General features: G+C 42.2%; 1 protein-coding gene across 4 annotated transcripts in view; it reads left to right on the forward strand.

Annotated features, from left to right (window-relative positions):
* The window catches only part of bahcc1b (BAH domain and coiled-coil containing 1b), a 209877-nt gene that overhangs the window by 63733 nt on the left and 120270 nt on the right, over positions 1 to 25874 (forward strand). The gene's annotated exons all lie outside the window — the stretch shown is intronic.

Raw genomic sequence — 25874 nt, forward strand, 5'->3', positions numbered from 1 at the left:
TTTTTAGGATTAAAACATTATAAAAAAAACACTTGGAATTGGAATTGGAGTCACAATTGTAGCCTTCAAAGCTCTCTAAAGAAACTTCAAAACCCTCCAATATTTTATATACGCACTGCAAGTCTATATATAATGTAGTAATAGACATGTTCATAGCAATATGTAATATGTAAAAATATTACAAAATATGTCATATTTAAATTTTCTCAGCGCACTTCCGACTTCCGGCAACAAATGTTCAGCGTAACTTGACGCTATAAATGTGGAACTTGGAGCCAAGCTATTTTGACATAAATGGAGTGCTTACCCAAAAGAAACCGAATAAAACAGCTGGACCAAAGAGACAACTGTACATGAGTAAGTCACTATAATATTGATCATGATACACGCATCACGTCATGCTTGTTATTACAACTACGCTGTCAATCTAGCTGTGTACAAACATTGTAGGCCGCACTGTAGTCGCTACGCTCTTTTTTTCCGCTGTCCTCCTGTTGTGGGGCAGACTGCCTCATACGTGCACATGCATCCTCCTCTGTTGCCATTTTTTATACAAAGTAGAATATAGTTTGAACTTATCGGTCAGTAGATTCCAGATGGAAGCGCTAAAAACTACAAGATGGCTGACGGGGAGAAGACACAGTCGAAGTGGAGGCACATAAATAAGACGGCACATTCTGAAGATGGTCAGAAAGCAGCTTGAGAACGCTCTGTAAAACATAATATATCCTAAATATTGACCAAAGAACCACAGTACATCTTATGTAGACCACATGGAGGTGTATTAAATTTAGAATTTTTTTTATAATATGTCCCCTGTAAAGAATAATTTATAACATATCAATTTACTTAGCCGCTCGACAGTTGTTTGACTCAGCTTAAGTGAAGGTACGTCACTTTTATCCTAAAATGAGCAACACAACCCCTGTAATGTTTGCTAACCTGTTGAGCGCCATGGGTGCACCCTGTTTTTTCTGTGTCACGGCTGCATTTCTGCAGGTCACTCACTACGTTTCCATGCACCAAATTAGTCTGATTTCCCAAATAGTATTTTTTTTTGTATTTTCACACCTACATGTGAATTACAAGCGTCTATGCACTCTCTCTAATGCGACTAATGGTCATATGGCATGTTCCTCTCGTACAGTGGGGGGCGGAGCTATTTCCTTTTAGCTCGGATGAATGAATTCCTTTTCCGGTTGGCCTATGACGTCACACTATCCATCCATCCATTTTCTACCGCTTGTCCCTTTTGGGGTCGCGGGGGGTGCTGGAGCCTATCTCAGCTGCATTCGGGCGGAAGGCGGTGTACACCCTGGACAAGTGGCCACCTCATCACAGGGCCAACACAGATAGACACACAACATTCACACTCACATTCACACAATAGGGTACATTTTAGTGTTGCCAATCAACCTATCCACAGGTGCATGTCTTTGGACGTGGGAGGAAGCCGGAGTACCCGGAGGGAACCTACGCAGTCACGGGGAGAACATGCAAACTCCACACAGAAAGATCCCGGGCCCGGAATTGAACTCAGGGCTACTCAGGACCTTTGTATTGTGAGGCACATGCACTAACCCCTGTGCCACTGTGCTGCCCTAGCCACGCTAGCCATCTGCGAATCCTTACAACTTGTTTTAACTAATGCCCGCTGTAATATTGGCACAGATTACAAATATTACGTCTCTAATGGCGATGTTGATGTTAAATAGCAGACAGCATCAATAAATGATCTTGGATTGCGCTACGAACATGACGCTACTACCAAGAATGTATTGGGGCAGATGCAGGTCCGATGCAAAGAAAGACTAGTGGAATAGTTTTTTCGAAGGAATTTTTGAACTAAAATCATGGAAACAAAACTTTTGAATGTCTCAAAGTTCATTCAAAAGGCTCTGTGGACTTAATGGAAGGAGTTTTGAATCCGAAGGAAAAGACCGTTTGTGCCCCGACTGATATCCAGAGGAAGGTTGCTATTGTTCTGGACTATCTTGCCGGTTGTGCGGAAAGTTAATCAGTTGGCTTGCACAAATGCAGCGTGAAAAGGTTTGTGTAAATTTTAATATTCATCTTTGATATACCTACTTGGTTATCTTTCATCTCATTCGTATTTTGTTCGGGAGTCTGAATTAAGCCGGCATTCTGGATTTCCTTAGCTACCTTCTTAAATAAATCTCTGTTTCTTTGTGGATACACTTCAAAATGTTCTGTTCTTTTAATTTGTGAAGCAAATAAAGAGTCTCATCTTCATTAAATTGTTGCTATGTTTTTATTGAATGGTATCTGCTTTAGGGTTGTTTCCCGCGCCTTGAGACGGGCACATGCACGATACTAATGGTCCTCTGCTGCCGCACAAACCCCCTCGAGAGATCTGGTTTCTGAGTGCATAATCCAGGTGTGTTAGTCCGACTTCTCAAAAATCGAACACGATTGGATTAAGGTGTTTCCATGGGCTGTAGGAGGCTTATTTAGAGCCAAACTATTTGAGAAATCGGACTAATTTTGTGCATGGACATGTACTGACTGTTGTGTCAAAGTGACAGGAAGAAAAGCTCAGTTTCGCATCGGAATACGTTTTTGGAGACCCCTGGTATTTTATATGCATAGATTTTCTAGATCCTGAATATAAGACGATCATTCTTTTTCAGTTAGGGGAAAATACTTGGTCTGGGACTAAAATTCCACATACACTATATTGCCAAAAGTATTTGGTCACCAGCCTTGACTCACATATGAACTTGAAGTGCCATCCCATTCCTACCAGTTGGTTTTTTTTAGGGATTTTTGACCATTCTTCCAAAAGCACATTGGTGAGGTCACACACTGATGTTGGTCGAGAAGGCCTGGCTTTCAGTCTCCATTCTAATTAATCCCAAAGGTGTTCTATCGGGTTCAGGTCAGGACTCAGTGCAGGCCCTTTCAAGTTCATCCACACCAGACTCAGTCATCCATGTCTTTATGGACCTTGCTTTGTGCACTGGTGCACAGTCATGTTGGAAGAGGAAGGGGCCCCCTCTAAACTGTTCCCACAAGGTTGGGAGCATGGAATTGTCAAAAATGATTGGTATCCTGGAGCATTCAAAGTTCCTTTCACTGGAACTAAGGGGCCTAGCCCAACTCCTGAAAAACAACCCCACACCATAATTCCTCCTCCACCAAATTTCACACTCCTACCACTTCATGGCTGAGTTGCTGTTGTTCCCAAACTCTTCCATTTTCTTATAATAAAGTTGACAGCTGACTTTAGAATATTTAGGAGCGAGGAAATTTCACGACTGGATTTGTTGCACAGGTGGCATCCTATGACAGTTCCACGCTGGAAATCACTGAGCTCCTGAGAGCGGCCCATTCTTTCACAAATGTTTGTAGAAACAGTCTCCATGCCTAAGTGCTTGATTTATACACCTAAAATTGGAACCAGAAGCAGGTTTAACGTCTGATTCTTAACCTATCACAGCTGTGTCACACACACACAAACACACACATAAATATCACATACACACACATTCCCACGGTCAGCACTGTGGCCAAGTGATTAGGACACCTAATTCTGATCATTTGGATGGGTGGCCAAATACATTTGGCAATATAGTGTATGTCCTCTTTTATTGCTACTTTAAATAACTCTTATTCAAATTGACTTATCAAACAGATACTTCAATCTTAAAAGACAAGTGCTTTAAATACCATGCAGATGTACTGGGTAGATAAAGTTCAATAACACTATGGATCAAAAGAGTAAACGTGTATTGAACCACATTTAAGGCGAACTGACGGTATCAGCCTCGAGTGGACCTCTGACCACACATATGTCCCTTGCAACACACACTTCCTCTTTTCTCCTGGTGAGGCCATGACCAAGATCACACGACTGGCCTGGCCGGCCACGCCACTCCACGTGATGCTGCTGCAGATGTGGAGGGAGATAGAGGGGGGGTCACATATTAAAGGCAGAATGTTTTTTTATTGGAAAAACTGAAAGACGGCTAGAGGGCGGGAAGGAGGGAGAACAAGTGGACTCGTCAGCAGCCAGTGAGGAAGGGAAGGAAGCTGACAAAGCTAGCTTTGTCTCTCTTTTGGCTCCTCCATCAGCAGCTGCAATGTAAAAAAAAAAAAAAAATGGAATGAATGGACGATGGCATTATTGGCTTGACACTGAAGTGATGTCTCTGTTTGTCTCTTCAGCACAGTGTGTTTTAATGCTGCATATGCATATATATGCCACATAACTCACAAAGACATACAGTGTGGTCGATCCGATATAAAAGGAACCATTATGTGTCTAGTGATGTCATTGTATTTTATGACGGATTGCAAAATGTGTGGGAAGATGAGCGATCGTAGTATACTGGCAAGAAGTCACGTCCCAGGATGCTTTGCTCTCATAGCTCTTGTGGCTATGGCAGCTCACCTAAGGGGTCAGTGGACCTCCTATAAACTTGAAGGAGGTCCTTTTGTGTGTGTGTGTGTGTGTGTGTGTGTGTGTGTGTGTGTGTGTGTGTGTGTGTGTGTGTGTGTGTGTGTGTGTGTGTGTGTGTGTGTGTGTGTGTGTGTGTGTGTGTGTGCGCGCGCGTGCGCGCGCGCTCGCGCGCGCGTGCACTTGTCTGAGGCAAACAAACCCTAGCTCTCCAAAAATCACATGACCGTGTAAAAACCTGCAGAAAGTGGCTCCATCTTTACATCTCGTACCACCTTAAAGTGTTTTCCATTTGCCAAAAAAAGGAACTGGACGCTAAAATTGGAACCAGAAGCAGGTTTAACGTCTGATTCTTAACCTATCACAGCTGTGTCACACACACACAAACACACACATAAATATCACATACACACACATTCCCACGGTCAGCACTGTCTTACAGCAAAAGTCAGGGGGTTACAAACTTTTTCCACTGAGGGATACATACAAAAAAATTATAGGATTTGCGGGCCAATTTAAAATGTTTTTAATGATGCAAAAATCAATCCAATTTAGGTCAATGCATGCTAATCTATTTGAACAAACGTCTTAGGTTTGTGTTGTTGGTGACAGTGCAAATTAGTGTAATATGTAATAATTAGATGGAGCAATTCCTGAAGGAATTGTGTGTGAATGCTCCAATGCTGAAGTTGAACTGAAATCCTGGAATTTTTTTAGAAGTATTGAAGTAGAGCACACAATTCCCAAACAGGCTGAATATTCTGAAATTGGAACAGTTTGAATCAGATGAAAAATGTACGAGTTGTGGAACTTTGAAGAATGTTCCATTGATTTCAATGGGAATTTCCCAAAAATGTGGGTATTTCGGGAAAACTGGGAATTTTTTTGAAAATAGTAAAAAACAAAAAAAACCCTGAATGAGTAAGAAACGGTGGGTGTTGGAATTTTTCAAATTGGTCGAGAAATGTTGAAGTAGTAACATGTTGAATAGAGGAATGGTATTACGGAATTTCTGGAAAACTGGGATTTTTTTCCAGTTCAAAAAACAACTTCATTTTTTGTCCTGATTAAGAGAAATGTTTTGACGGTAGAACGGTTGAAATGCGTTGAAAAATGTGAAAGGAGTAGTCGCCAGAAAAAAAGAGTGTAAGTAGGGCTTTGGACAAAAAGGAATTCTGGAAAATCCTGGGATTTTTTTTTACTTTGAAAAAAAGTAGTTTAAATTTCCAGGATGATGGAATGTGTTGAAGGTGGAATGGTTTGAATCGGTTGAAAAATGTGGAAATGGTGGAAGTTAGAAAAATGGCCAATTCATTTTGAATGGGAAAAATGCCGCAGAAAACCTAGAATTCTGGGAATTTGTCAAGGGAAAGCCCGCGATTCCCGAATAGGCTGAACAGTTTGAAGTTGGAACGTTTTGAATCGGGTGAAAAATGTGGAAGGTAGAGCGCGCCAAAATATGGAGAAGTTGAATAAGTTTAATAAATAGATGAATTTTGGTGTAGAAAACCATTTGTGTGAATGCTTTGGAGCATTCACACAATTAGGAATGTGATGATCGATAAGACAATTTTCATCAAAAAGTAGGTTGAAAAAGTGGGACATCGCCTTTGCAGATTAATGCATTTCAATGCCGATCACAGACGTCAATCCCCTCTGGCTGACATTGTATTTATTGTTGTCCCCCGCGGCTGACAAGCGGCTAGTACCTAAATATGTGTCTTCATACACAAGGTGGAGCCGCTCCCCTAAGTTAACAATAATCATTATAATAATAACCATTACGGAAAATAGACTGCATGTCTTAATATTTTAAGTAACATCATCAAGTATCATTATCACAGGAGGACGTTGCTAAACATGTTACACACCGAGCGCAAGCCAGGAGATGTTAATAGCTACGCTAACCACTAAGCTAGCATTAAACAACACACTAAAATGTGCTTAGTAAAGTTTAAGGCTATGCTCACACTACATGGTCGGATGTCCTATTCTGATTTTTTTTTGCCAGATCCGATCTTTTTATATGGTGGTTCACATTACAAAAAAAATGCTATGTCTAATGTAAACGCAATCTGACCCGCATGCAGACATGACGTTATGACGTCACACGTGCTGCAGTGTTAATGGAAGTAAACATGGCTTCAATTCTAGTAGGTCTAAGTCCTGGCGCGTTTGTGGCAATTTCAAGGATTTTGTGCAATCAAAGTCAACATTTTCTGAACAGAATTATTGCACATAGAAAATTAAGAAGGAAGAGGGCAAGCATTTTGGCTTTGTCAGTTTGCGGGACATTTGCTTCGATGTCTGCTCCAAAGAGCATGTGGGCGAGCAGTCGGAGACAGGAGTGGTGAAACATTGACTTGAGTTCCTAAAACATATTATTTGCGCCCGTTCTCTGCTCATTTGTCAACTATTTATTTTGCAACAGTCTGCAACCTGAGCCTTCACACTGCAGTTGTATATCTGGATAATATCCACATACGAATGACGCCTGGATCGGATTTGAAAAATTCTGAATTCCACTGTTCACATTGACATGAAAAAATCCGATACAGGTCACATATGGTCAAAAAAAACAAAAACGAATTGACTTGCAGTGTGAACAAAGCCTAAGAAGTGTAGATGGAACCTCGTTACAGCAGAAAGTAAGCATCTACTAACAGGAAATTAACAAGTAGATTAATACGAGTGTAGAGAGAGGACAATATAACAACAACATTGTTGTAAGAGGAGGGTGGATCAATCCATGTCAATACCAAGGGTAGTATCAGTACATGAGCGATACTAGAGTGATTAGGGCAATATTTATATTTTTTCAAAATCTTTGTTAATATTTACAAACTTGGGACTTTGAGGGCAAAAACCAAAGGATTTAAGTCAGTAGTAGATAGTAGTTTTTGATTGTTTTAGTTGCTGTGTACAATTACATTTATTTAGCTAAAACAATTGTATCTAATAAAAGAGAATATGAAACCAGTTAAAATATTGTGTTGATATAGTAAAGTACCACTGATAGTCACACACACACTAGGTGTGGTGAAATTACTCTCTGCATTTGACCCATCCTCTTGTTCCACCCCCTGGGAGGGGAGGGGAGCAGTGAGCAGCAGTGATGGCCACGCTCGGTAATAATTTTGGTGATTTAACCCCCAGACCAACCCTTGATGCTGAGTGCCAAGCAGGGAGGTATATTGTAAAACTGTCAATAGCAATCACCATTAACAAATTAGAAAATGTACAGTTAACACATGTGATCGGTACTGGTATCGGCCGATCTCACTCAGGGATGATCGGTATTGAAATCGGCAGAATAAAACCCTGATGAGAGCATCCCCAGTACAACATCGCAATATAGTTGCAGTTCGGGCCAATCACTGCTGTGACATTGCTCCGACAAGATTCCAGCAGGCTGCCTGTCTGTCGCATCGTCGGTGGATGGTGTTCAAGGTGTTTGGTTGGTATCTCTCTTGCGTGTCCCCCTGGACGTCGCCAGTGGTTGGGAGGATATCTCCTCGGGGCGTGTGCTGCATCTAGTTGGCCACCTGTGTCGGAATAATGGATGGAGTGTTGTAACGATACCAATATTTTGGTACCGGTACCGGCACTACAATTATTTCGGTACTTTTCGGTACTTTTCTAAACAAAGGGGACCACAAGAAAATTGCATTATTGGCTTTATTTTAACAAAAAATCTTAGGGTACATCAAACATATGTTTCTTATTGCAGTTAAGTCCTTAAATAAAATAGTGAACATACAAGACAACTTGTCTTTTATTAGTAAGTAAACAAACAAAGGTTCCTAATTAATCTGCTGACGCATGCAGTAACATATTGTATCATTTATCATTCTATTATTTTGTCAACATTATTAAGGACAAGTGGTAGAAAATTAATTATTAATCTACTTGTTCATTTACTGTTAATATGTGCTTACTTTCTCTTTTAACATGTTCTGTCTACACTTCTGTTAAAATGTAATAATCACTTATTCTTCTGTTGTTTGATACTTTACATTAGTTTTGGATGATACCACAAATTTGGGTATCAATCCGATACCAAGTCGTTACAGGATCATACATTGGTCATAGTCAAAGTCCTCATGTGTCCAGGGATATATTTCCTGACTTTATAAACATAATATACATTTAAAAAAAACGAAAGAAGATGTTGTAATGCCAAAAAATATCGACGTAATCATAGTAGTATCGACTAGATACGTGTCTGTACTTGATATCATTACAATGGATGTTAGGTATAGATCCACCAATGGTGTTTGTTTACATTTTGATGCCGGTGAGCTACGGTGTGTAGTGAAGCATGTTTAGCTATTCCTCGTCCTGCCGGGATGATACTTGTAAGAAACTTACTTTATTTGTCACCATGGAGACCAGGATTAGTGATTTAGAAGTAACTAAAACACTGCCGACGGCGGATGGACGTTAGCCCCTAACTTGCTAGCTAACCATGTCTTAAAGCATCTCTTCCTGAGGGCGTTTCAGTGTTATAGCTTAACCTTTATCGATAGTTTTTAAGCCAAAATGCATCCATTCTCCCTTTTCTGTCTACACCATACTTGCCAACCCTCCCGTTTTTAGCGGGAGAATCCCGATATTCAGTGCCTCTCCCGACAACCTCCCAACAGAGATTTTCTCCCGACAAACTCCCGGTATTCAGCAGGAGCTGGAGGCCACGCCCCAAAAAAAAAAGTCTGCCGCAGCTGCGATTGGACCTGACCAGCCTCCGGGTACAAGTACTGGAGTACCAATTGCTTGCCAGGGAAGATCTTCCCCAGGAAGCAAGGATTGACCGGTTTTGGGCTATGCTAGGGAGAGATGGAAGATTCTACACTCTCATGCATTTGATGAAAACACTTTTGTGCGTGCCACACAGCAATGCATCATCAGAGAGGGTGTTCAGCATGGTAAGAAAAATAGTGACAGAGAATAGAAAGAGGATGGACAATTCAACCCTTAACAAAGCATTGTACTTTCAAGTACAACAATGAGTAGATGAGTGTTGTGTGTATATGTGTAAATAAATGAACACTAAAATTCAAGTATTTCTTTTATTTATATATATAATAAAATAAATAAATAAATATATATATATATATATACAACTCCAAAAACAAGCTGCAAGCCCAAAATGTCCCCTGGGCCGCACTTTGGACATAAGCAAAGGCAACCATCAGATATATATTTTTTCGAGTTTGCAAAATCATTCCAACATCATTATTAAAGGCCTACTGAAATGAATTTTTTAAATTTAAACGGGGATAGCAGATCCATTCTGTGTGTCATACTTGATCATTCAGCGATATTGCCATATTTTTGCTGAAAGGATTTAGTAGAGAACATCGACGATAAAGTTCGCAACTTTTGGTCGCTGATAAAAAAAAGCCTTGCCTGTACCGGAAGTAGCGTGACGTCACAGGTTGAAGGGCTCCTCGCATTTCCCCATTGTTTACACCAGCAGCGAGAGCGATTCGGACCGAGAAAGTGACGATTACCCCATTAATTTGAGCCAGGATTAAAGATTTGTGGATGAGGGACATGAGAGTGAAGGATTAGAGTGCAGTGCAGGACGTATCTTTTTTTCGCTCTGACCGTAACTTAGGTAAAAGGGCTCATTGGATTCCACACTTTCTCCTTTTTCTATTGTGGATCACGGATTTGTATTTTAAACCACCTCGGATACTATATCCTCTTGAAAATGAGAGTCGAGAACGCGAACTGGACATTCACAGTGACTTTTATCTCCACGACAATACATCGGTGAAGCACTTTAGCTATGGAGCTAACGTGATAGCATCGTGCTTAAATGCAGATAGAAACAAAAGAAATAAGCCCCTGACTGGAAGGATAGACAGAAGATCAACAATACTACTATCAGGAGACACCGAACCAAACAAACACTGGACATGTAACTACACGGTTAATGCTGTGCCGTCTGTCGAAGCCTAGCAATGCTGTTGCTAACGACGCCATTGAAGCTAACTTAGCTACGGGACCTCGTCAGAGCTACGATAAAAACATTAGCGCTCCACCTACGCCAGCCCTCATCTGCTCATCAACACCCGTGCTCACCTGCGTTCCAGCGATCAACGGCGCGACAAAGGACTTCACCCGATCATCGATGCGGTCGGCGGCTAGCGTCGGATAGCGCGTCTGCTATCCAAGTCAAAGTCCTAATACACCGATCCCACCTACAGCTTTCTTCTTTGCAGTCTCCATTGTTCATTAAACAAATTGCAAAAGATTCACCAACACAGATGTCCATAATACTGTGGAATTTTGCGATGAAAACAGAGCTGTTTGTATTGAAATACAATGTGTCCGAATACTTTCGTTTCAATCATTGACGTCACGCGCATACGTCATCATACATAGACGTTTTCAACCGGAAATTTCGTGGGAAATTTAAAATTGCACTTTATAATTTAACCTGGCTGTATTGGCATGTGTTGCAATGTTAAGATTTCATCATTGATATATAAACTATCAGACTGCGTGGTCGGTAGTAGTGGGTTTCAGTAGGCCTTTAACTGAAATGCTTATCTCCTTACATCTGGCCGCCTTGGTTAAAGACAAACCAGTATTGTCTCCGTAGCAGCTAGCTTGTTTAGTGATGCATTTTACAGATGTTTCCTGTGTACGTGTGGTGGCGGCATAATGATAAGGCCCACTGTGAATACACTGGACTATTTCAAGACTTTTTCCAGCCCTTATAGTAACAAGGAATGGAATTTCACATACTATATGTATTTATGTACAACCTGACATTTGTAGGTCTATCCCTCTGAAGTGTGTTTACCCAACAACACAGAGAGAGAGAGGGAGAAAGAAAGAGAAAGAGCCTGAGAGAGAGAGAGAGAGAGAGAAGGGTTTTAGTGGGAAAGTGGCCTTGGCTTGGATTGTTCTAATGAGGAGCGAAGAGTCGCGTTTCAGGGCTGCAGGCGTTCCTAGTTTGACTGAATGCACTACAGTTGTTCCTCATCAGAGTTGAAATAGATGGATGGGGTGAGTATGTGGATGGCATCTATTTAACCATTCAGTAAAGGGTCAGTGTAAAGCGCACTCTCCTGCTACAGTTTGGTTGGGAAAAAAAACAAAGATCGGGGGCTTCGGATTATGACAGGAAGAAAAGAGCTGAGCTACAACAGAAGAATTTTTAAAATCAAACAGATGTCTTGAAGGGTCTCTTGTCGGTCTTTCTGTTCTTAGGAGTGGTTGATTTCATGCCAAATATTCTACTCTTTTATTCCATTTTTTTGTGTATTTTTTATGTTTTATTTTAAGTGCTTGCAGAATTTTGAAGTGCTGACAAACCCAGCCTGAAATAAGCAGCAACAAATTACAATGCAACCCCAGGGGCTGAATCCAGTAATATTTTAAACATTGGAAATAATGTAAATAAAAAGCATAATGTTACCATAACACCACCTCTGTTTTTCAAGTAAGTTTAAAATGTTTACTTTCATAAAAGTATAAATAGAAGTTAACTCCTGCAACAAAATCGATGCAAAGTATTTGTATTGTGTTTATTTAAAGGACAATGTGCAGTTACATTAAGAAGATGGCTGCACCAGATTTAGCAGTATGCTAATTTCCATTTGTAGTCCTTCTATGGTGCATCTAACATACACAATAAAATTACACAGGATTGAAAATACACAACAAAATTAAAATTACATAATGATAAACAATTTAAAATACAAGCACAATACATAGAGGGTATGTGAGTTACAAATCAGTGGGCAGTCAAGTGTCTTGGAAAGTGAGGTAACTTCATACGTACTTCGTGCTTTTTAAAAATTTTAACTGATTTCCATGTGTAAAAAAAAAAAAGTAAAAAGATATTGAGAAGAAACTTACTATGTATGACTAAATAAAACAAATAGATAAATGTACTGAATATGATAAAGAGGGGAGGAAGAATTGTTGAAGTGGACTCAACTTTATATAATATTTTCAGTGTTATCCAAATGCAAAAGGAGGTTAGCTGCTCTATAGTACCCCTTAATAAAACCAAAATTACTTTGATGACGTGACTTGATGAGAAGGATAATTCCTTACACAAACTCACCTTCCTTCATAACACTTTTAATCACTTTCAGCTGTATCACAATGTGTAAAAAAAGGTAATTGCTCTATAATATGACAAAAAAAAATGTTTTTAATGATGCATGATAAAGAGGAGAGGGAGAATTGTTGAAGTAGACCTTATCGTATAAAATTGTTAAGTCTCATCAAAATGCAAAACGAGGATTGTCGCTCTATAGTACAAATAAATAAAACCAAAATTGAAAAAAACTTGGTGACGTTGCCAGGTGAAAATGATAATTGCTCAAACAAAGTCACCTTCCTTTGTGACACTTGAACATTTTCAAATGTATTCCATGTGTAAAAAGAAGTTAACTGCTATAATGTTGACTAAATAAAGTTATAATAAATACATGTGCTGCATGATGAAGAAGAGGGGAAGAATTGTTGAGCTGGATTTAACTTTATATAACATTTTTGGGGGCCTTCCAAAATCAAAAACAGACTTGCTGCTCTATAGTACAATACAACTAAAGTAAATACATTTGGTGACATGAGTAGATAAGGATAATTGCTTAAACAAAGTAATCTTCCTTTGCTTTTTTAACATTTTCAACTGTATTCCATATGTGAAAAGAAGTTAACTGCTCCATTATATGAAAAAATAAAACTAAAATTAAAAAAAATGGATGGACATTTACTGTATGATGAAGAAGAGAGGGAGAACTGTTAAAAAAAGTAACAGTAACTTTATATAACATTGTTAAGTGTCATCCAAATGCCAACATTTAAAAAATGTTAACTGTCACACAAGTGTATACAATAAATGATGTATTCACCAGAAACGCTGATTACACTTTTACGGATGTAGACGCAGTGGCAAACATGGAAAGGGAAGGATTTTGACTTCTTCGCTTGAGAAGTACAAGTCTCTTCACATTGCAGTGTATGTTATGTTTGTCTTTGCTGGTTTTGTTTCCCTCAATCCTCAGTGCCATGCACTGTTTTATTGTCAATAGTGCGGTGTGTGCGTGTTTTCGTTTTCTTTTTTTTACTGGTGTAAGGCCTTTTTTGTTACAACTTGCCTGTGCATGAAAAGTGCTATTTAATAAAGTTTGATTGATTGTTGTTGATGTGAACTTCTTGTTGCTGTATCCAAATTTTACTGAGCAGTCAGGACAGGTTCTCGCTTGAATTCATGTATGAGGGTGGTTTTGTGCAGCTGTAGAACCAGGAACAGAAACGGCTTCAATTGTTTATCTTCTACTGTTTAGTGTAAAACCGCATAGCATAAATGTGCGGTATTGCCTTGAATTAGTTCATAAAGCAGGCGTCAGCCTTATAGTCAAATAAATGTGCTTCTGTGTATCAGAATCAGAATAGTTTTATTGCCATTGTTTGAAAACGGGTTCACAAACTAGGAATTTTTCTTGGTGCAAACGTGCGACATAAAACACATATAACACATATTTGGTATAAAAAGAGCTGTGACTGAGCTATCAGATAGACTTAGAAGGGATTCAAGGAATTCAAGGAGCTGCTGTTAGGAGTTCTTGTTCATTTGCCTGATGGCCGAGGGGAAAAAACTGTTCAGGTGGCGGGAGGTGTGGGTCTGGATGGAGCGTAGTCTCCTGCCTGAGGGGAGAGGGGAGAATAGTGTGTGTCCAGGGTGAGAAGAGTCAGCTGTGATCCGACCCACACGCCTCCTGGTCCTGGAGGAGAACAAGTCCTGGAGGGATGGGAGCTTGCAGCCAATCACCTTCTCCGCAGCACGTACGATGCGTTGCAGTCTATTCTTATCCTGGACTGTGGCGCCGGGGAACCACACTGTGATGGAGGAGGTCAGGATGGACTCTATGATGGCTGAGTAAAACTGCACCAGCATCTCGGTCGGCACCTTAAGTTTCCTCAGCTGCCGCAGGAAGTACATCCTCTGCTGGGCCTTCTTGATGAGGGAGCTGATGGTCAGCTCCCACTTGAGGTCCTGGGTGATGGTGGTGCCCAAGAAACGGAAGGAGTCCACAATGGGGACGGGGGTGGGAGAGTCAATCAGGGTGAGGGGGGATGGTGGGGCTGTGACTTTCCTGAAGTCCATGATCATCTCCACTGTTTTCTGGGCGTTCAGCTCCAGGTTATTGAGGCTGCACCAGGACGTCAGCCGGTCTACCTCTCTCCTGTAGGCGGACTCATCGCCATTCGAGATGAGCCCGATGAGGGTGGTGTCATCCGCAAACTTGAGCAGTTTTACGGATTGGTGACTGGAGGTGCAGCAGTTTGTATACAGGGAGAAGAGCCAGGGGGAGAGTACACAGCCCTGAGGAGTACCAGTGTTTGTGGTTCGACTGTCCGAGACAATCTTCCCCAGCCTTACGTGCTGTCTTCGGTCTGTCAGGAAGTCATTAATCCAACTGCAGAGGGAGTCGGGCACGCTGAGCTGGTAGAGCTTGTCTCGTAGCAGTCCAGGGAGGATGGTGTTGAAGGCAGAGCTGAAGTCCACAAACAGGATCCTAGCGTAGGTTCCTGGGGAGTCCAGATGCTCCAGGATGAAGTGGAGGGCCAGGTTCACTGCATCATCCACAGACCTGTTGGCTCTGTAGGCGAACTGCAGTGGGTCCAGGAGGGGGGCGGTGATGTCCTTGAGGTGAGGCAGGACCAAGCGCTCGAAGGACTTCATGACCACAGACGTCAGCGCGACCGGCCTGTAGGCATTTAGTCCTGTGATCCGTGCTTTCTTGGGGACAGGTAGGTGTGGTTTATCTTGATACCTCCTTCCTGTCTTACCCATCAATCATCACAAAGCAATAGCATCCAGGGTGGTGTGTGTTGTTGCTTCGTGTGCAGAATACTTTCATAGTTTCAACATGATGTAAGGGCTGTGATGGAATACAGTGACTTTGCTTGAGCTTGGATAGTTTGTCTGTAGGGGGCATTTTTGCTGAATATTGTGTCGTTCGATATGCTTTTTAGGATGCTTTTTACTTGCTAGTATATATTTTGCAGTATAAAGTACTTTTTTTGTACTTAATCTCATGTTGACTGCACTGCGAGCTTGTTCTCAGATGAATTTAGGAGGATTTAATATCAAAAGGTACACTGTAAAAATTACCAGGATTTCACATCATTTAACAAGCCTCAGACTAGACCTGACCAATTGAAGTCTATAGGCATGAACTGATGAAGCCGACGACATGGATGAGAAGCGAACCAAACAGTCCAGTTGCGATCGATTGAATGCCCTGACAACATCATTTAACAGTATGTTTCACAGTAAAAAACTGTAATCAAAATTTACTGCATGTAACATTACAAAAAATGACTGCAAAATTATAATCCTCTTACATTTCACAGCAAGTAATAGCAATTAATTGTTTTGGGTTTTTGTTTTTTTTACAGTAAAGTGCTGTAAATGTTATTGTGGAAATGTAATTAGATTTGTTGTCATTTTACATTAATACATTTACAGTGTAATGTACTAAAAATATATATAATATATATGACATTTTGGTTGCCAGGTTTGCAATTTATTTGCATCATTCTGGAGATTTTGGACATTTTGCAGAAACATAGTGCTTAACTTTTTGTGCACTTTCTTATTTATATAAAAAGACAGCAGTCAAATATGTACCTATGCTGTCAATTGATTTATATATTTAGTCAGAGGTATCCCACTTTCTGATTTTGGACAGGAAATTCCTTGCTTAATTGATCTTAAAAAAGACCCCAATATTCTGACAAAAACGATTCTATTGTCAGAATGTCTACTCAGACCATACGTACGTGGTTGGGGGTGGGGGCGGTGGATGTGCAGGGTTGTTTTTTTTTGTCATAAAAAAATACAATCATGTGTGCTTATGGACTATATCCCTATAGACTGTATTGATCTATAGATATATAATGTAGGAACCAGAAATATTAATAACAGAAAGACACAACCCTTTTGTGTGAATGAGTGTAAATGGGGGAGGGAGGTTTGGGTTGGTGCACTAATTGTAAGTGTATCTTGTGTTTTTTATGTTGATATAATTAAAAAAAAAAAAAAATTTAATTGTTTTTTTATTATTTCTTGTGCGGCCCGGTACCAATCGATCCACGGACACCGGACGCGGCCCGGCGTTTGGGGACCACTGACATACAGTACATACAATACATAGTCAATGCATTCATTTCACATATTTCCTTTCTTACATACAATAGTTTGATTTAAATAAAGTCAAACATAAGCAAAAATGCCTATAAGCTCTCATTCAAATAATTTGGCTTTTGCCCCCCAAGACCCTCAATTTGGACAACAAACATCCTAAGAAAACCAGCATCCTCAGTAGGCATTTGTTTTTAGGTATATTTCTTTTTTTTTAAACTAGCGCTGGTATGCTAAATGCAATTGTCCAATGCAGAGAACAATGGTTTTCTCTGGATGTATACAATATATTTGAACAATACAACAAAAAGCACACATGAAGAACAGGGTTGGTTGTCAAAACTTTACGGAATTGCTCATCTTCATCTTCCGCATCTTTCAACAGTCATTGCCACATTAAACTGAAGCGGAAGGAAATCTATATTGCTCTTTTTCCAACTCATTCTAACAAACAAGTAACTATCGAAAACACTGACACATTGTGAAAAACCGACTCCATAACGGGAATGGTTGTCAAACTACAGGGTTGGTTGTCACGTAGGTATTTTAATGGGAACAAGTAGACCAAACTAAACATGAAAGTTTAATTTCATTGGCAAATTGACAAATAATGAACTTAAATGTATCTTAACACCAAATGATCACGCAACATGAACATCTTTAGGCCAGCCTAATGAAATGTATGAATTCGGGCTGTCAAAAATCTAAAGTTAACTTGTGTAATTAATAGCAAAAAATATTGCGTTAATCATACAGTATATGTATGCCGATTAAAGGCCTACTGAAATGATTTTTTTTTTATTTAAACGGGGATAGCAGATCCATTCTATGTGTCATACTTGATCATTTTGCGATATTGCCATATTTTTGCTGAAAGGATTTAGTATAAAACAACGTCGATAAAGTTTGCAACTTTTGGTCTCTGATAAAAAAAAAACCTTGCCCTTACCGGAAGTAGCGTGACGTTGTCAGTTGTTCACTCCCTCATATTTTCCTATTGTTTTCAACGCAGCTAGAGCTATTCGCACCATTACCCCATTAATTTGAGTGAGGATGAAAGATTTGTGGACGAGGAACGTTAGAGTGACGGACTAGAATGCAGTGAAATACATATTTTTTTTCGCTCTGACCGTAACTTAGGTACAAGCTGGCTCATTGGATTCCACACTCTCTCCTTTTTCTATTGTGGATCACGGATTTGTATTTTAAACCACCTCGGATACTATATCCTCTTGAAAATGAGAGTCGAGAACGCGAAATGGACATTCAGTGCCTTTTATCTCCACGACAATACATCGACGAAGCTAATGCTAATTAGCATGAGCTAACGTGATAGCATCTGTCTCAAATGCAGATAGAAACAAAATAAATAAATTCCTGACTGGAAGGATAGACAGAAGATCAACAATACTATTAAACCATGTACATGTAACTACACGGTTAATAAATCTCAGCCTGGCAAAGCTTAACAATGCTGTTGCTAACAACGCTAAGGCTGACTTAGCAACCGGACCTCACAGAGTTGTGATAAAAACATTAGCGCTCCACCTACGCCAGCCAGCCATCATCTGCCCAGCTCATCAACACCCGTGCTCACCTGCGTTCCAGCGATCGACGGCGCGACGAAGGACTTCACCCGATCATCCGTGCGGTGGCCGGTTAGCATCGGCTAGCGCGTCTGCTATCCAAGTGAGTAATCCTTGTTGTGTTGCTACAGCCAGCCGCTATACACCGACCCACCTACAACGTTCTTCTTTGCAGCCTCCATTGTTCATTAAACAAATTGCAGAAGATTCACCAACACAGATGTCCAGAATACTGTGGAATTATGAAATGAAAACAGAGCTTTTTTGTATTGTATTTAATGGGGAAGGCATACCTCTGTTCCCCGGGCTACGTCACGCGCATACCTCATCCTCCGAAGGCTTTTTCAACCGGAAGTGTGGCGGGAAATTTAAAATTGCACTTTATAAGTTAACCCGGCCGTATTGGCATGTGTTGCAATGTTAAGATTTCATCATTGATATATAAACTATCAGACTGCGTGGTCGGTAGTAGTGGGTTTCAGTAGGCCTTTAATCATGCTATTTAGTTTGACTGTACATGTACATGTACAGACAAAGAGCAGCTCAAAGACCTCAATGAAAAATAAAACCTATGGACCCAGATTTCCCTCGCCCGGACGCGGGTCACCGGGGCCCCCCTCTGGAGCCAGGCCCGGAGGTGGGGCACGATGGCGAGCGCCTGGTGGCCGGGCCTGTCCCCATGGGGCCCGGCCGGGCACAGCCCGAAGAGGCAACGTGGGTTTCCCCCTCCAATGGGCTCACCACCCATAGCAGGGGTCATAGAGGTCGGGGGGCCATGTGAGCTGGGCGGCAGCCGAAGGCAGGGCACTTGGCGGTCCGATCCTCGGCTACAGAAGCTAGCTCTTGGGACGTGGAACGTCACCTCGCTGGGGGGGAAGGAGCCTGAGCTAGTGCACGAGGTGGAGAAGTTCTGACTAGACATAGTCGGACTCACTTCGACGCACAGCAAGGGCTCTGGAACCAGTTCTCTCGAGAGGGGCTGGACTCTTTTCTACTCTGGCGTTGCCGGCAGTGAGAGGCGACGGGCTGGGGTGGCAATTCTTGTTGCCCCCCGGCTCAGAGCCTGCATGTTGGGAGTTCAACCCGGTGGACGAGAGGGTAGCTTCCCTCCGCCTTCTGGTGGGGGAACGGGTCCTGACTGTGGTTTGCGCTTATGCGCCAAACCGCAGCTCAGAGTACCCACCCTTTTTGGATTCACTCGAGGGAGTACTTGAGAGTGCTCCCCCGGGTGATTCCCTCGTTCTACTGGGGGACTTCAACGCTCATGTTGGCAGCGACTGTGAAACCTGGAGAGGCGTGATTGGGAAGAATGGCTGCCCGGATCTGAACCCGAGCGGTGTTTTGTTATTGGACTTTTGTGCCCGTCACAGATTTTCCATAACAAACACCATGTTCAAACATAAGGGTGTCCATATGTGCACTTGGCACCAGGATACCCTAGGCCGCAGTTCCATGATCGACTTTGTAGTTGTGTCGTCGGATTTGCGGCCTCATGTTTTGGACACTCGGGTAAAGAGAGGGGCGGAGCTTTCTACCGATCACCACCTGGTGGTGAGTTGGCTGCGATGGTGGGGGAGGATGCCGGACAGACCTGGCAGGCCCAAACGCATTGTGAGGGTTTGCTGGGAACGTCTGGCAGAGTCTCCTGTCAGAGAGAGTTTCAATTCCCACCTCCGGAAGAACTTTGAACATGTCACGAGGGAGGTGCTGGACATTGAGTCTGAATGGACCATGTTCCGCACCTCTATTGTCGAGGCGGCTGATTGGAGCTGTGGCCGCAAGGTAGTTGGTGCCTGTTGTGGCGGTAATCCTAGAACCCGTTGGTGGACACCGGCGGTGAGGGATGCCGTCAAGCTGAAGAAGGAGTCCTATCGGGTTCTTTTGGCTCAAAGGACTCCTGAGGCAGCGGACAAGTACCGACAGGCCAAGCGGTGTGCGGCTTCGGCGGTCGCAGAGGCAACAACTCGGACATGGGAGGAGTTCGGGGAAGCCATGGAAAACGACTTCCGGACAGCTTCGAAGCGATTCTGGACCACCATCCGCCGCCTCAGGAAGGGGAAGCAGTGCACTATCAACACCGTGTATGGTGAGGATGGTGTTCTGCTGACCTCGACTGCGGATGTTGTGGATCGGTGGAGGGAATACTTCGAAGACCTCCTCAATCCCACCAACACGTCTTCCTATGAGGAAGCAGTGCCTGGGGAATCTGTGGTGGGCTCTCCTATTTCTGGGACTGAAAAAAGCTCCTCGGTGGCAAGGCCCCGGGGGTGGATGAGATCCGCCCGGAGTTCCTTAAGGCTCTGGATGCTGTGGGGCTGTCTTGGTTGACAAGACTCTGCAGCATCGCGTGGACATCGGGGGAGGTACCTCTGGATTGCCAGACCGGGGTGGTGGCTCCTCTCTTTAAGAAGGGGAACCGGAGGGTGTGTTCTAACTATCGTGGGATCACACTCCTCAGCCTTCCCGGTAAGGTCTATTCAGGTGTGCTGGAGAGGAGGCTACGCCGGATAGTCGAACCTCGGATTCAGGAGGAACAGTGTGGTTTTCGTCCTGGTCGTGGAACTGTGGACCAGCTCTATACTCTCGGCAGGGTCCTTGAGGGTGCATGGGAGTTTGCCCAACCAGTCTACATGTGTTTTGTGGACTTGGAGAAGGCATTCGACCGTGTCCCTCGGGAAGTCCTGTGGGGAGTGCGCAGAGAGTATGGGGTAACGGACTGTCTTATTGTGGCGGTCCGCTCCCTGTATGATCAGTGCCAGAGTTTGGTCCGCATTGCCGGCAGTAAGTCGGACACATTTCCAGTGAGAGTTGGACTACGCCAAGGCTGCCCTTTGTCACCGATTCTGTTCATAACTTTTATGGACATAATTTCTAGGCGCAGTCAAGGCGTTGAGGGGATCTGGTTTGGTGGCTGCAGGATTAGGTCTCTGCTTTTTGCAGATGATGTGGTCCTGATGGCTTCATCTGGCCAGGATCTTCAGCTCTCGCTGGATCGGTTCGCAGCTGAGTGTGAAGCGACTGGGATGAAAATCAGCACCTCCAAGTCCGAATCCATGGTTCTCGCCCAGAAAAGGGTGGAGTGCCATCGGTTGCGGAGGAGACCTTGCCCCAGGTGGAGGAGTTCAAGTACCTCTGAGTCTTGTTCACGAGTGAGGGAAGAGTGGATCGTGAGATCGACAGGCGGATCGGTGCGGCGTCTTCAGTAATGCGGACGCTGTATCGATCCGTTGTGGTGAAGAAGGAGCTGAGCCGGAAGGCAAAGCTCTCAATTTACAGGTCGATCTACGTTCCCATCCTCACCTATGGTCATGAGCTTTGGGTTATGACCGAAAGGACAAGATCACGGGTACAAGCGGCCGAAGTGAGTTTCCTCCGCCGGGTGGCGGGGCTCTCCCTTAGAGATAGGGTGAGAAGCTCTGCCATCCGGGGGGAGCTCAAAGTAAAGCCGCTGCTCCTCCACATCGAGAGGAGCCAGATGAGGTGGTTCGGGCATCTGGTCAGGATGCCACCCGAACGTGGGCACGTCCGACCGGTAGGAGGCCACGGAGAAGACCCAGGACACGTTGGGAAGACTATGTCTCCCGGCTGGCCTGGGAACGCCTCGGGATCCCCCGGGAGGAGCTGGACGAAGTGCCTGGGGAGAGGGAAGTCTGGGCTTCCCTGCTTAAGCTGCTGCCCCCGCGACCCGACCTCGGATAAGCGGAAGAAGATGGATGGATGGATGGATGGATGTACATGCTCCTTTACCTTCTCAACACGTGTTGCTATTTGGTCAGAGATCAGGTTAATGCATACGCCAGTGCAAAGTTGAGTGAAGAGACTCTAACTTTTGTGCTCACTGGCAAATTTCACTTCCAAATACACCCAGATGGGTCTTTTGATAAAACTCTCACTGAGTTTCAAGCAAACAAATAACGTGCATTCAAGTAAAACATTTTTAAAAATCCTTTAACATTCTGACAAAAAATGGCATTTGTCAAAATATTAGGTTAAATTAAATTATGCAAGTGAGTAATAACCTGTGATTAACTATATTAATCCAAATTCAAAAGTGTAATTAATCTAATTGAACATTTTAATCCATTGACAGCACTAGTATGAATATACAGTGGTACCTCAACTTAATAGTGTTTTGAGGTAAGAGCTGTCTCTTAGCTAATTGTTATGATTTAAAGTTGCACGCAAATATTTGAGCTACAATCATCCCCGCCGTTAGTTGCCGTAGCATATGAACCCCGTAAGATCCAACCAAAACATCCTGTCTTACTCGTAAGCATTAACGTATAGCTAGAGATCAACATGATTTAGTTTTCCAACCACTGAAACAAAGAAAGTTAGTGTGAAGGCGATGTTGATTTGAGTGTTTTGAGTTAAACTGCACATTTTTTGGAAGTTTGCCTATCATTCACAATCCTTATGAGAGACAAGATGACAGATATATTTTCTTGATGCATTCTAACTTGTAAATAAACATAAATAAAAGTCTGCTTACAAAAATTTCTCTATTCCACCCATAAATCCCTCTAAACAACCATCCAAAAACTGCCAACAATATTACATTTACATTTCCTGACTTGAATATTAACCTATTAGTGATTTTGTTATTATAAGCACTAACGCAAACCAACTATTTATAGCACCGCTGTGATCAGAGGGAAATAGCTAGCTTGTATGCCTATGTTTACATCATCGGCTGGTGAGCTGCCTTCTCGCCTCAAAGCTTGTGAAAGTTTATTCTACATCATAAATAATGTCTCTCACCTTGATAGTAGAAGGATGATGACACAATCCGACAATTTGGTCAACTTTGGCATCTAATTTCGATCCAGAAAGGGCGAGAAAGACAAAAAGTCGCTTGGTCTGCGCTTGGTTCCATGTATACTTACAGCATGTACTGTATATAAAACCTTGATGGAGATGTTTGGATGTTTTTATGGGCTGGATAGGCGGAATAGAGCAACTTCCAAAGGCTCCATTGTAAGCAGACTTTTGATCGAATTTGTTTACTAGTTAAATTTCATTAGCAAAAGAAAAATGTGTTCTTGTCTTACATAAGGTTTGATAGGCAAAATTTAAAAAAAAAGTGCAGTTCCCTTTAAGAGCTCCGTCAAAGAATCAATTAGGCTTGTAAGTTGAAGTACTACTGTATGAGTATACTGTATGTGACAACCAAACCTAGAGAGAATGTGACGAGCAACCCCAACCGTGAAATGTTCAGCTAGCAACCGTGTTGAACTAGTTGGCTAGTTAAAAACTATAGCTTTCCCTGTACACTTAAGGGTATTGATTGATTTGTGTAAAGGCCTGGAAGACAAACTGAGGAGCTGAATATTTTCAATTTGACCTGGAAAAAAGTTCAGCTGTCTAACTTTAGAGAAGACTATGTAAACAGTAGGTGAGCGCTGATCCCAACTCCGTACATTTCCATACCACCATTTGAGAGACATCGCCAACAGCAGCCCTCATAACACCATTAGCACCTCAGCGCTAGCCCAGCCAGTATCCACAACAACAACACAGCACTTCCTCATTATGCACCAATGACTGTTATGGCGAGCGGGATTATGAGCATCAACATTACAACACAAGTACATTGTTTTTGCACCTCCTTTGCTCAGTATTGCTGCAATATTTATAACGGTTTGTTGTGGATTTTATTTTATTTTTTTTAATTTATAACTTATCGTTTAATTTATATAATTTAAATATTTTAATTACTAGCTTGTTCAACCTAAATGTCACAAAATTCCATAAGAATAAAACACGTTTTTGTGGGGGTTTTTAGTTTAGTTTTTAGTACAATTACAAAGCACCGGTAAAGCACCCGCACCATTTATCAAGTATATCGATGTAGTATTGGTTGAAATGTAATCGATACCCATAGCCAGGGTCGTTTGATGCAGGGGCTTACCTGGTCCAAGGGCCCCCAATCAGAGTGCCCCGATTTTCAGGGGGTAATGTAATTAATGGTGTTCATAGCTGTCAATCACACTCAGCTCAGCTTTGTATAGCGATTGTATACGCCCTCTCTCGGCTGCGTTGTTCCTACTGCTACTACCCAGGTCGCCAGGATGAGAGTCGAGCGTGCTCACTACTGAGCTAAAAACATGTGCCCATCGCAAAGGGGATGTATTCGTGAACAAAATATTTTTAGAAATGAATTATATTATTGGATTGTTGATTGGTTGGTTGGTTTAAATGTATTCCAAACATTAATGCAATTAGAAGTGATATATCATATAGTTTACACATTTACGTTTTTCTTTACAACATGTTTCAAAAGGAGTAGGAAAAAGCCGAAATGATTTAACCCAACCCTTTTCCAATTTATAGAAATTTAGTAGCACATATTCCTGTCCTCATTTTGTAACATAATTTACATAAATGAATACAACAAATATCCTAATAATAGTTAAGTCGGGTATGGTTCACATATGAGATGAATAATATCTCATTTTCAATAAGGTTCAATATGTTCATCCTTGTACTTTGTAAACACTTTTAGTTTGAACAGCCTCTTAAACTGGATCATATTAGTACATTGTTTAACTTCTTTGCTTAATCCATTCCTTAATTTAATTCCACAAACTGATATGTGAAATCATAATCATTATTTTTTTAAACTATGTTTTCGGGGTGGGGAATTGTTGAGTACCACCCCTCCCACCACTAGGGCGACAGTACTTCCCCTGTATGATATCCATATTTGGATCAATTACATCATAATTTGAGCTGCGGTTGGGATGAATTCCCATCCACCTGAATTCCACAGGAGGAAACCTGTTTTCCATTTCTGCATGCACGGAACCCAATATGTAGCTTTTATGGTGCGCACATGCATTCACGCCTCCTGTGTTCCAGACGTGGTCACGCGGGGGTTAACGTCGTGACGTATAGTGCTGCTGGATCAGTGACCTGCTGGGGCGCTAAGGTGGGGGCTGCTGTGGGGGAGGCTAGGAAAGTGTAAGGGCCTCAGGTCTTGCAATTATTTCCCCTTGACGCTTCTTCAGCTTCTCGTTCTTTTTTACGCCGTCACTTATGTGGCGCGTTAAACTGGAGAGAAGTGGAAATTGTCCGATTCATATATTTATTTTTACGGGCATTACAAACACAGGCCAGAAACTCCTCATTCTCTCTCCTTCTCGTTTTTACTTCTTTCTTTTTTTTACACTGCCTGGATCGTTTGGACGTGATCAAAGGGAAGTGCGTGGAAAATGCCGTGGACTTTACCGCCAGTGCTAAATGTTTATGGTGCTCCTCCAATTGGACCAGCGTGTGCGTGCCTTTGTCCAAATTGCTTGTAAAAAGCTCTGCAACGCATCGGTCATTTTTTTCTTCTTTGCACTATGACCCCTAGTCGGAAGTTGGCTCTATTATTGAGTAAACTATTGCACATAAATAAGACTTTTGTAGCCAGCTTGGAGCATGTATCCACCTTTTTCCGCACGCGAGCCGTGCACATGTGTTGTAACTTCTGCAAAGAGAAAGAAACTTGAGCACGTAGAATGATTGTTTTAGGCCTTGTGCGCCTCCTCCACCCCATTGCATGGATCCGGATCAACTCTAATCACATTTGCAAACAAAACAATAGTGGTTAGATAGAGGTGTGTGTGTGTGTGTGTGTGTGTGTGTGTGTGTGTGTGTGTGTGTGTGTGTGTGTGTGTGTGTGTGTGTGTGTGTGTGT

Source organism: Entelurus aequoreus, linkage group LG08 (assembly GCF_033978785.1).
Source record: "Entelurus aequoreus isolate RoL-2023_Sb linkage group LG08, RoL_Eaeq_v1.1, whole genome shotgun sequence".
NCBI classification, from domain to species: domain Eukaryota; kingdom Metazoa; phylum Chordata; class Actinopteri; order Syngnathiformes; family Syngnathidae; genus Entelurus; species Entelurus aequoreus.